This window comes from Ranitomeya variabilis, chromosome 2, assembly GCF_051348905.1.
Source record: "Ranitomeya variabilis isolate aRanVar5 chromosome 2, aRanVar5.hap1, whole genome shotgun sequence".
Lineage (NCBI taxonomy): Eukaryota > Metazoa > Chordata > Amphibia > Anura > Dendrobatidae > Ranitomeya > Ranitomeya variabilis.
The window spans coordinates 497,516,062-497,529,094 of NC_135233.1; positions in this window are offsets into that span (position 1 = coordinate 497,516,062).

Consider the following 13,033-nt stretch of genomic DNA (forward strand, 5'->3'; position numbering starts at 1 on the left):
GGTGTTTTGTCTCTGCTGACCAGGATGATTGGGTTGCTTTTTTGCCATTGGCAGAGTTCGCCCTCAATAATCGGGCCAGTTCTTCCACCTTGGTGTCCCCGTTTTTCTGTAATTCGGGGTTTCACCCTCGATTTTCCTCCGGTCAGGTGGAATCCTCGGATTGTCCTGGAGTGGATGCGGTGGTGGAGAGATTGCATCACATCTGGGGGCAGGTTATGGACAATTTGAAGTTGTCACAGGAGAAGACTCAGCGTTTTGCCAACCGTCATCGTCGTGTTGGTTCTCGGCTTTGTGTTGGAGATTTAGTGTGGTTGTCTTCTCGTTTTGTCCCTATGAGGGTCTCTTCTCCTAAGTTTAAACCTCGGTTCATCGGCCCTTATAGAATATTGGAGATTCTTAATCCTGTTTCTTTCCGTTTGGACCTCCCTGCGTCCTTTTCCATTCATAACGTTTTTCATCGGTCGTTATTGCGCAGGTATGAGGTACCTGTTGTACCTTCTCTTGAGCCTCCTGCTCCGGTGTTGGTTGAGGGTGAGTTGGAGTACGTTGTGGAGAAAATTTTGGACTCTCGTGTTTCCAGACGGAAACTCCAGTATCTGGTCAACTGGAAGGGTTACGGCCAGGAGGATAATTCTTGGGTCAATGCATCTGATGTTCATGCTTCTGATCTTGTTCGTGCCTTCCATAGGGCTCATCCTGGTCGCCCTGGTGGATCTGGTGAGGGTTCGGTGCCCCCTCCTTGGGGGGGGGGTACTGTTGTGAATTTGGATTCTGGGCTCCCCCGGTGGCCGCTTGTGGAATTGGACTTGTCATCCTCTTTCCTGTTTCACCTGATTCCATCAGTAGTGGGTGTCGCTATTTAAGCTCATTTCTCTGGTGGTTTCTTGCCGGTCAACAATGTTATCTGATGCCTCTCAGTGCTTGTTCCTGCTTCTAGACAACTACTGATAAGTTGGACTTTTGTCCATGTTTTGTTTTGCCTATTTGTTCCAGTTCGCAGCTGAAGTTTTGTTACTGTGTCTGGAAAGCTCTCGTCGATCAGGGATTGCTACTCTGGCGTTATGAGTTAATGCCAGAGTTTAAGGTAATCTCTGGATGGTGTTTTGTTAGTATTTTTCTGCTGACCATGAAAGTATACTATCTGTCTTCTGCTATCTAGTAAGCGGACCTCAAATTTGCTAAGACTATTTTCCTGCTGCGTTTGTTGTTTCATCTGAACTCACCGTCATTATATGTGGGGGGCTACTGTCTTCTTTGGAATATTTCTCTAGAGGTGAGCCAGGTCTTATATTTCCCTCTGCTAGCTATTTAGGTCTTAGGCCAGAGCTGGGCATCTAGCTATAAATAGGAAATGCTACCTGGCTATTTCTAGTTGCGCGGCAGGCTTAGTTCATGGTCAGTATAGTTCCATCTTCCGAGAGCTTGTCCCTCTATAGGCTTGCTATGATCTCTGCCTGCAGAGATCATGACACTTTAGTGTGTGTGGATAGGATCAGGATTGCGGTCGGTATAGTTCCCACATTCCCGGAGCTTGTCCTACAATTCAGGTTTACCTATCAGGTCAGTTTTGTGATCCTACCACCGGATCATAACAGGATCCCCTCTCTCGTGGTGCCGTCATGTCTCATGAAAAAACACATTACCAGGTATGTAATACCCGTGTTTTTAGCAAACTATATGCGGGCTTTCATATGTCTTGCACTGAGGAGAGTCTTCCGTCGGCCTACTCTGCCGTAAAGGCCTGACTGTTGTGAGGGCTGCAGTGACAGTTGACTTTGTGGAGCTTTCTCCCATCTCCCTACTGCGTCTTTGGAGCTAATCCACAGTGATCTTGGGGTTCTTCTTTACCTCTCTCACCAAGGCTCTTCACCCACAATTGCTCAGTTTGGCTGGACAGCGAGGTCTAGGAAGACTTCTGGTGGTCCCAAACGTATTCCATTTAAGGATTATGGAGGCCACTGTGCTCTTAGGAACCTTGAGTACCCAGAAATTATTTTGTAACCTTGGCCAGATCTGTGCCTTGCCACAATTCTGTCTCTGAGCTCCTTGGCCAGTTCCTTTGACCTCATGATTCTCATTTGTGGTCTCTATAAGGATGGCTCTAAAAGCATAACAGCAGAAATATGCCAGAAAAATAACCCCCTGCTATAGATGCTTTATTATTATTATTATTATTATTATTATGCTTAGTTATTACTATCAATCTGACAATCAATCTGATTCATACTCAGGAATGTCCGCTGGCTCCAACCCCAATTCCATCACCATCACCCAACTTTCCTGATCCTTCTCACCCTGTATCCGTCTGCTATTCCTGGTATGTCTGCTGGCTCCAACCCCAATCCCATCACCATCACCCAACTTTCCTGATCCTTCTCACCCTGTATCTTTCTGCTATTCCTGGGATGTCCGCTGGCTGCAACCCCAATCCCATCACCAAACTTTCCTGATCCTTCTCATCCAAGTCACACCTCACCACTTGTGTGCTTTTCCCCATCCCACCTCCTCCACAACCTCACTACCACACTAATCCCATCCCTAACCCATCTCTTCAACCTATCACTAAAGCTAGGTTCACATTGCTTTAGTGCAGTCCAGTCAACGCATATGGTAAACGGACTGTGCAACGCAAGTGCCTTTTAAAGATTGCATTATGCAATCGCGCTAGCGCAGATAACGGATAGCAGTAATGGACCCCTGAAAGCTGCAGATCGCGTCCAAGGGTCCGTCACAGAATGATGGCAGTCAATGGGTCCGCTAACGCATCCGTAACATAGCGATGGTGCCGCTATGTAACGGATGCCGTCAGCGCATTGCCATGAATGCAATGGGAATCCTGCCTAACTTCTGGTACCTTCCCCTCTGCTTTCAAACATGCCACAATCACACCTATCCTCAAAAAGCCATCCCTTGACCCAAGCACTATGTTCAGCTATCGGTCCATATCTTTGCTCTCATTTGCTTCCAAACTCCTTGAGCAGCACGTCAATGCTGAACTTTCCTCTCACTTTGCATCTAACTCTCTCTTTGACAACCTACAATCTGGCTTCCGTCCCCACCATTCCACTGAGACTGCCCTGACCAAAATTACTAATGACTTACAGCCAAAACTAACAGTTTTCTCTATACTCCTCCTTCTAGACCTGTCCTCTGCCTTCGACACAGTTGACCACTGCCTCCTACTACTATAGATCCTCTCTTCCTTTGGTGTCAAAGACCTTGCCATATCTTGGATCTCCTCATACCTTACCAGTGGCACATTTAGCGTTTCCTACTCCCATACTACCTCTTCATCTCGCCCCCTCTTTCTGTTGGTGTCCCTCAAGGCTCTGTCCTAAGCCCCTTACTCTTCTCAATGAATACACTTGGCCTGAGACAACTCATAAAGTCCTATGGCTTCCAGTACCACCTATATGCCAATGACACTCAGATCTACCTCTCTGGCCCAGATGTCACCTCTCTGCTCTCCAGAATCCCAAAGTGTCTATCAGCCATATCCTCCTCCTTCTCCTCTCGCTTCCTCAAGCTCAATGTGGACAAATCTGAACTAATTATCTTTGCTCAATCTCGCATATCTTTCCTCCCTGAGCTAGCTATCAAAATAAATGAAATCACATTTTCCCCTGTCCCCAAAATCTTCGGAGTAACCCTTGACTCTGCCCTGTCATTCAAACCGCACATCCAAGCTCTCACCACCTCCTGTCGCATCCAGCTCAAAAATATTTCCAGAATCCGTCCTTTCCTCATCCCTCACTCTATCAAAATGATTGTGCATGCCCTAATCATCTTCCGCCTTGACTACTGCAACATCCTCCTTTTGTGGCCTACCTTCTAACACTCTCGCACCCCTCCAGTCTGTCCTTGACTCTGCTGCCCGACTAATTAATCTCCTCGCTACACTACTGCTTCCACTCTTTGCAAATCCCTTCACTGGCTCCCAATTTCCCAGTATATCCAGTTTGAACTACTAACACAAACCTGCAAAGCCATCCATAACCTTTCTCCTCCATATATTTCCAAACTAATCTCTCTATATCTTCCCTCATTTAATCTCCAGAAGACTTCCTTCTCTCCTCCACACTTATTCGCTCCTCACCCAATTGCCTCCAAGACTTCTCCCGAATATCCCCCATTCTCTGGAACTCTGTGCCCCAACACGTACGGTTATCCACCACATTTGGATCCTTCAAAAGAAACCTGAAAACCCATCTCTTCAAGAAAGCTTACAACCTGTAATGACCACACGTCCTCCTCAACACCATCGGAGCTACTGCAATCCCCGACCTACTGTCTCCTTCCCCATAATCGTGTAGAATGTAAGCCCACAAGGGCAGGCTCCTCTTCCCTCTGTACCAGTCTTAAATTGTTAGTTTGTTTTCTGTAAGAGATATTTGTATTTTGATGTAACCCTTTCTCATGTACAGCACCATGGAATTAATGGTGCTATATAAATAAATAATAGTAATAATTTGGTCTGACATGCACTGTGAGCTGTGTGGTCTTATAAAGACAGTTGTGTGCCTTTCCAAATCAAGTCCTATCAGTTTAATTAAACACAGCTGGACTCCGATGAAGGAATAGTCATCTCAAGGAGGATCACAAGGAAATGGACAGCATGTGATTTAAATCTGTACCCACTGTATGCATATACCAGTTTTTAGCCATTTGATCCCATAAATTTAATTTAAGCCTATATTTTTCTCACTTCACCAACTTCAATTTGTGTGTGATGCATCAGCACTAAATAGTCTTGAGTACAAAAATGCTTAAACATAGGTTGTACTGGAACAAAATGGGTAAAAATCCAAGGGGTTGAATGTGTGTGTGCATATGGAGCGCCCGCTAGGACCGTGGGGTACTCTGTACCGGGTCGGCAAAGTTCTTAAAGGGGAAGTCACGTCGGCTGTGACCCGGTCTGTGGCCCTGGGTGTCCAGTTAAAGGGGATGAATGGAAGTGGGAATAAAGTCTAATGTACTAGTGTTCGTGACGCCACCTGTGGTATTCGGCGAGGGATGGCTGACACTGCTTAAAGGGGTCCACTGGAGATGATGGTATTGCAGCAGAGGTGGTATAGTTCCCCACAGGTAGAGCTTAGTCCCCAGGGCTCCCGGTGCAGTTTGTAAGGATGATAGATGTTGAAGTGTAGGAATGAATTGTAGGACACAAGGTTGCAGTCTCTTCACCTATTTCTGGTGAAGTTCAGGTACAGGTTACAGGTGATCTTTGGTATCCGGGCAGCCTGGAAGCGATTCGGAATTCCCCAGCCAGGTGGGGTTGGAAGCCTTCCTTTCTGTGCTGTATTCTCAGTCCCTTGCTGCCTGAGGCTTCAAACACTTTCCTCTCTGTCTGTCCTTTCAGGTGGACACTACCTGCATGGCAGGCAACTGGAGCCTTTTAACGGGTGTCCGTCTCTCGTGGTAACTCCAGGCTCTAATCTGCTGCTGTGCTTTCGGTTGTAATTGTGGCTAGGAGACTTGGAATCTCCTGCCTGCTGATTTCTGCTGTGGGGCATACAGTTCCCGCATAACCTTGGACTTCAGACCTCCGGTTTCTGCGCTCAATCCTGGGGATGAGCTCACTCGCAGCTCCACTCCCAGTATCTCTCTCCTCCTGTGCTCCTTCTTCCCTCACTGTCTCCTACAATCTGACTGCTAACTCCTCCTCCAGCCAGAATATACTGTATAGAGGAGCTACCCACAAACTGGGTCCAGAGCTCCCCCTTTTGGCCTGGAGTCAGAACAGTGTTGTATGTACGTGTTACCTGTTAAAGGGATCCTTGTCGCTTCCAGGCATGGCATCACCCTCCCCGTGAGGAAGGCAATACAACTGTGACAACTGGCTTCCTGGGGTGTCACACATATATAACAGCTGAGTGTATATACACTTTGGGGAACATACTATGTGATGTTCGGGGTCTGTGGAGGCATCAACCTGTATAAGGAGCACTGTGGGGACCATGAAAGAAGAACCATTCTGTATGCAAACACTAATAGGCTTCGATAGAGAATATTTCTATACGAGCACATATAAAGGAGTAGGTGAGATTAGGATCCCGGCACTATACACTGTGCCTCTCTCTTATTTGTGAGATATGTACAAGGAACCTTCTTCACTGATAATGCCATGTAGAATAGTTCAGTTATTATATTCTGTAATGATCACTAACTTGTAAACAGCCTGCAGTCTATAATAAGCCGTGTTAATAATATGATCCCGCCATTAGTGACTGTGTATTGTCAATTTGACTGTATACTGTGTTGGGATTGTACTTTCTATTTTTGCTCAGTAGATGGCAGTGCAGCAGTGTAGATGTGTGAGAGAATGGGCTGATGGTGCCTTTACTAATCACTGGCGCCATTTTCTCTGTACTGGGTAAACGAGATAAACCCCAATCTCGTCTGCAGATATAATATTTCATACTTTTGCCATATTGATTAATTTGCACAAAGTTTTCCCGTTTACAGTTTAGACACAGGATGGTGGTTGCCTCCATTATATATGTGGACGTCTGTGCCTTCTGGGGCTTAAACACATCATATATATCTTGTTTTTACACTGCAGAGTCTGTGATGACCCGTAAATAAGCCAGAGACTTCACAATTGTACTTAGTAGATAATAATATATTAATCTTGAATAAATGCTCCTGGTTTTACAATTTGGGCATTATGTTCCATTATGTAATATCAGGAGCTAACCTTCTTTATTGATAAATCACCATATAATTCAGGTTAATAATTCTCATGATTTTGTTAATAAAAACACTATTAAATTGTACACGTGTCGTTCTGTGATTGATCTAAATCCCAGCGAGCTCAATTTATGTTTCCACATTGTTATGTATCTAATGTCTATTACTGAGAAATCTTTGCCCGAGCTCGCTGTTAGACATGGCAGTGCCATCATGACCAAGGTTATTTTCACATATACAGTTGTGCTCAAAAGTTTACTTACCCCAGCAGAATTTTTGCTTTCTTGGTATTTTTTCATAGAATATGAATGATAACACCAAAACGTTTTCTCCACTAATGGTTAGTGGTTGGGTGAAGCCATTTATTGTCAAACTACTGTGTTTTCTCTTTTTTTACTCATAATGAGAATTCAAAACATTCAAATGACCCTGATCAAAAGTTCACATACCCCGGTGATTTCAGCCTGATAACATGCACAGAAGTTGACACAAATGGGTTTGAATGGCTACTAAAGGTAACATTCTCACCTGTGACCTGTTTGCTTGTAATCAGTGTGTGCATAAAAGCTGAGTGAGTTTCTGGGATCCAGACAGACTCTTGCATCTATCATCCAGCCACTGACGTTTCTGGATTGTGAGTCATGGAGAAAGCAAAAGAATTGTCAACAGATCTTTGGGAAAAGGTAGTTGAACTGTATAAAACAGGAAAGGGATACAAGAAGATATCCAAGGAATTGATAATGCCAGTCAACAGCGTTCAAACTGTGATGAACAAATAAAAAATCAGTAAAAACAAAACCACTATCAGGTAGACCAACAAAATGTTGTCCACAAGTGCCAGGAAAATTGTTCGGGATGCAAAGAAAAATCCACAAACAACATCAGCTGAAATATGGAACTCTCTGAAAGCTAGCGGTGTGGCTGTTTCAAGATGTAGAATAAGGAGGGACTTGAAGAAAAATGGGCTGCATGGTCAAGTCGCCAGAAGAAAGTCATTACTGCGCAAATGCCACAAAGTATCTTGCCTACAATACGCAGAAAAGTACATCAACAAATGACTGTAAGTGGCCTGATTGCCACCAGACAAAAAGAGTGTAGTTTGTAAAATGGGACCACTTATGGGGAGTTCTGCTGTTCTGTCACCTCAGGAGCTCTACCAATGTGACATGGCACCCTCAAATCAGTCCAGCTAAATCTGAACTTCAATATGGCGCTGCTTCCCTTCTGATTTTTGCACTGTGCCTAAAAAGAAGTTTTCAACCACATGTTCGGTATCTGTTTACCGAGAAGAAATTGCACAACAAATTTTAGGGTCCATTTTCTCCTGTTAGCCTTGTGAAAACGCAAAATTTGGGGCTGAAAACATTTTTGTGGGAAAAAATAGATTTCTTTTGTGGGGTTGATGTCACCTTTGTATTGTCTGGTGCACCAAGCCTACAGTTTAGTAATGGACAGGCATCTAGAAAACACCTCTCCATTACTAATACTAGCCACTGTTTGGGCACATGGCAGAGCTCAGAAGGGAGGGAGCACCACATGATTTTTTTGAACGCAAAATTGGCTGGAATCAATGGTGGTGCCATGGCACGTTTGGAGACACCCTGATGTATGTAAACAGTGGAAACCCCCCAATTCTAACTCCAACCCTAACCCCAACACAACCCTAACCATAACCTTAACGACAAACCTAACCTCAACACACCCCTAACCCTAATCCCAGCCCTAACCATAACCCTAATCACAAACCTAACCCTAACACACCCCTAACCCTAATCCCAACCCTATCCATAACCCTATCCACAAACCTAACCCTAACACACCCCTAACCTTAATCCCAACCATAATCACAACCCTAACCCTAACTTTAGCCCAACTCATTTTAGCCCAACCCTAGCCCTAACTTTACAACAAATCTCTTTAACCTAACTCACTTTAGCCCAACTCTAACCCTAATGGAAAAATGTAAAAAAATTTATATTTTTTATTTCATTATTTTTACCTAGCAAACAGTGCTAAAAGGGGGTTTTATTTACTATTTTTTATTGTGATCACTGTGATGGGGTCTATCACTGTGATCAAAATGAACCAATAGGAAAAATTTCCTATTGTCGGTGGGCGCACTGCGCATGCACCCGCCATTTTGTCCCGGACGAGATGCTGGTGACCCTGGGTACTTTGTGGGAGGATGCAGGGACACCACAGGTACTGAAGGGGGGGTGATCGAGGCACCCTATTTCTCTCTCCTTAAATGGAAAATCTGACTTTTTTAAAAAAAAAAATTTTTGCAGTCGCCATTACACCATTGATCGCAACATCGGGGTAAACCGACATGAATCATGTTCTCTGGTGTCTCAGCTACCCCTGGTAGCCGAGACCCGAGAGAAAATCCGAATCTGTGTGGCGCTATACACTTAAACCTCAGCGCCGTTAAAAAGCAGCGCTGTGGTTTAAGTACCAATAACTGCTGCTGATAAAAGGCGTATCGGCGGTCGTTAAGGGGTTAATTGAAAGAATGACACAGACTTCTTTAATGAACCTAAATTAAACCACTCTCATGTCATTGCCCAGCCCACAGAAACCATAGTCTCCTGTAGCAGAATTAAAGTAGTAAACCACAATATTCCTTACCTGTCTGCCGAGAAGGTAATACTCCATTTCCCATGTGATGGGTCTAGCTCTGCTACATTTAGATGGCAGGCTGCATTGTAGCATGAAGTGACTATACAGCCTGCCATCCAGCAGAATCACTGCGCAGCATGTGCTACCACTGCCCAGTATCTTGCCATGAACTATAACCTGACTGACGTCACCGTGAGCGTGAGAAAGTTCCCACGATCCTGATGTCCTCAGAAAAGTCCTGGGAGTTCAGTTAATTAACTAAATTCAACTCACTGACGTCAGCACAAGCTCCATGGGAAAAGTTGTAATGGCGTTCGTGCTGACGTCAGTAAGTTGAGCTGAGTTGATCCTTTGAAGAGTGGCGTCATTTTCTGGAGGAGGCAGTTCATCCACTTATAGTAATCACGGATCATAAGAATCTTGTATATCTAGTGTCTGCAAAACGTCTAATGCCTCGATAGGCATTGTTATTAACCAGGTTTAATTTTTTTTATTACATATAGACTGGGGCACAAGAACATTAAGTAAGATGCCTTATCTCGTTGTTTTCCTGGGCGTGGAGATAATTGTGAACCTGTTCTATACAGCAAAAAGGGGTGGTTATTGATTCTCCATACTCCGATCTTGAGAAAGAAGCTGTTAAGGCTCAGGGGGACAACCCTGCTACCTGTCCATTAGGTAAACTGTACCTGGGAATCTCTGTCTGAGAGTTCATGATGATTCAGTCTTTGCCAGACATCCCAGTAATAAAACCACCATAGATCTTGTTACTGTGCATTTTTGGTGGTCAGGGGTACATCAGGATGTTCGGGAGTATGTAGCCACCTGCAGTGTCTATGCGCGTTCTATTCAAATTGTCTCTTCAGAGAGGAAGAGGACTAGAACTCTAGTGCCACTTATTGGAAGTAGCAATCAATGTCGACCCTTTAACGAGCCTTGTCACATGACTTACGATAAGAGCCAAACCAGATCTCAATTTGCAGACACTGTGTTTCGGGGTACTGCCCCTCGACAGTGCAAAGTGGAGATCTAGTTTGGCTGAGTGAGAGGCGTCTGACCTCTCACGTTCTAAAACCTCATTTTGGACTCATTTTTTGGTCGATTTTATCACTGATCTACCTGTGTAGGCAGGTAGCACTGTAATTTTCGTGGTGAGCAGATTCAGTAAAATGTCATATTTCATTGTGCTACCTGCTTTACAAGACATTGGCGCAACGTTTCATCAGAGAGATTGCAAAATTACATGGTATCCCTATCAATATAGTTTCTGATCTGGAGGTGCAATTTATTTCCAAACTTTGAAGGGTGTTTTGCACTCATTTGGGGATCCATCTGTCATTCTCATCAGCATTTTACCTGCAGTCTAATAGACAAACTGAATGGGTTAACCAAAATCTTGAGACTTAGGTGTTTTGTGTTTGAGAATCAGGAGGACTGGGTTACCTATTTACTTCTAGCTAAATTTACAATAAATAATTGTCATGAGCCTGCTGGTAAGTTCCCATTCTTCGGGTCATACAGGTTTTATCCTCAGTTCAGCTCATTTAATAGGAATCATTCATCTGGAATACCTGAAGAACATCGGTGTGGCAAAGGGTTCTTGATAATTTGAGGAAGATGGGGTCTACATAAAAAAGGGTGGCTGATTGGAGACGATTGGTGAGTCCGGACCTTTGATTTGGTGCCTCGGTGTGGTTGTCCTCAAGGAACATTAAGTTGAGAGTTCCCTCTTGGCTCCTTCCCTTCCGAGCTCTGCCATGCACCCAAACTGTGGTTTCCCCTCACATATGGGGTATCAACGTACTGAGGACAAATTGCACAATAACTTTTGGGGTCTAATTTCTCTGGATACCCTTGGGAAAATAAAAAATTGGGGCAAAAAGATCATTTTTGTGAGAAGAATATTATTTTTTTATTTTCACAGCTCTATATTATAAACGTTAGTGAAACAATTGGGGGTGCACACCACACATCTAGATAAGTTCCTTAGGTGGTCTAGTTTGCAAAATGGGGTCACTTGTGGGGGGTTTCCACTGTTTAGGCACATCAGGGGCTCTCCAAACGCGACATGGCATCTGATCTCAATTCCAGCCAATTCTGCATTGAAAAAGTCAAACGGTGCTCCTTCCCTTCCGAACTCTGCCATGCACCCAAACAGTGGTTTACCCCCATATATAGGGTATCAGCATACTCAGGACACAATGCACAACAACTTTTGGGGTCCAATTTGTCCTCTTACCCTTGGGAAAATAAAAAATTGGGGGCGAAAGATCATTTTTGTGAAAAAAATATGATTTTTTATTTTTACGGCTCTTCATTATAAACTTCTGTGAAGCACTTGCGGGTTCAAAGTGCTCACCACACATGTAGATAAGTTCCTCAGGTGGTCTAGTTTCCCTCACTTGTGGGGGGTTTCCACTGTTTAGGTACATAAGGGGCTCTCCAAACTCGACATGGCGTCCTATCTCAATTCCAGCCAATTTTGCATTGAAAAGTCAAATGGTGCTCCTTCCCTTCCGAGCTCTGCCATGCGCCGAAACAGTGGTTTACCCCCACATATGGGGTATCAGCGTAATCAGGGCAAATTGTACAACAACTTTTGTGGTTCATTTTTTTCTATTACCCTTGGTAAAATAAAACAAATTGGATCTAAAGTGATTTTTTTTGTGAAAAAAAGTTAAATGCTCATTTTTTTTTAAACATTCCAAAAATTCTTGTGAAGCACCTGAAGGGTTAATAAACTTCTTAAATGTGGTTTTGAGCACCTTGAGGGGTGCAGTTTTTAGAATGGTCACTTTTGGGCATTTTCTATCATATAGACCCCTCAAAGTGACTTCAACTGATATGTGGTCCCTAAAAAAAAATGGTTTTGTAAAAATGAGAAATCGCTGGTCACATTTTAACCCTTATAACTATCTAACAAAAAAAAAAATGATGGTTCCAAAATTGTGCTGATGTAAAGTACACATGTGGGAAATGTTACTTAAGTATTTTGTGTAACATCTCTGTGATTTAAGGGCATGAAAATTCAAAGTTGGAAAATGCTAAATTTTCAAAATTTTCACCAAATTTCCATTGTTTTCACAAATAAACGCAAGTAATATCAAAGAAATTTTACCACTATCATGAAGTACAATAAGTCAAGAGAAAACAATGTCCGAATCACTGGGATCCGTTGAAGTGTTCCAGTGTTATAACCTCATAAAGGGACAGTGGTCAGAATTGTAAAAATTGGCAGGGTCATTAATGTGCAAACCACCTTTGGGGGTAAAGGAGTTAAAGATAGCAGTGACATCATAATGCTCCTAAATAAAAAATAATTGCCCCTCACAACATTCCCTGCACAAAATATGACCCCACGCTGTCCCCCTTATGGTACATGCCTTCCACACTGCCCTACCCTTTCCATATGGGGCCCCTTTTTCAAACTGTCCTTTCACTTTTTGTCCCCCTATAGGGACCAGTGTCAATACTGTGCCTCTTCATCACACTCCCCCTTCTTGGCAAATACCTACGGTACAGAGAAAAAGTTTGGACACACCTTCTCATTTAAAGATTTTTCTGTATTTTCATGACTATTAAAATTGTAAATTCACACTGAAGGTATCAAAACTATTAATTAACACATGAGGAATTATATACTTAATAGTGATGAGCGAGCACTAAAATGTTCTGGTGCTCATTGCTCGGGTCGAGCAAATTGGAATACTTGGGTACTCGGCCA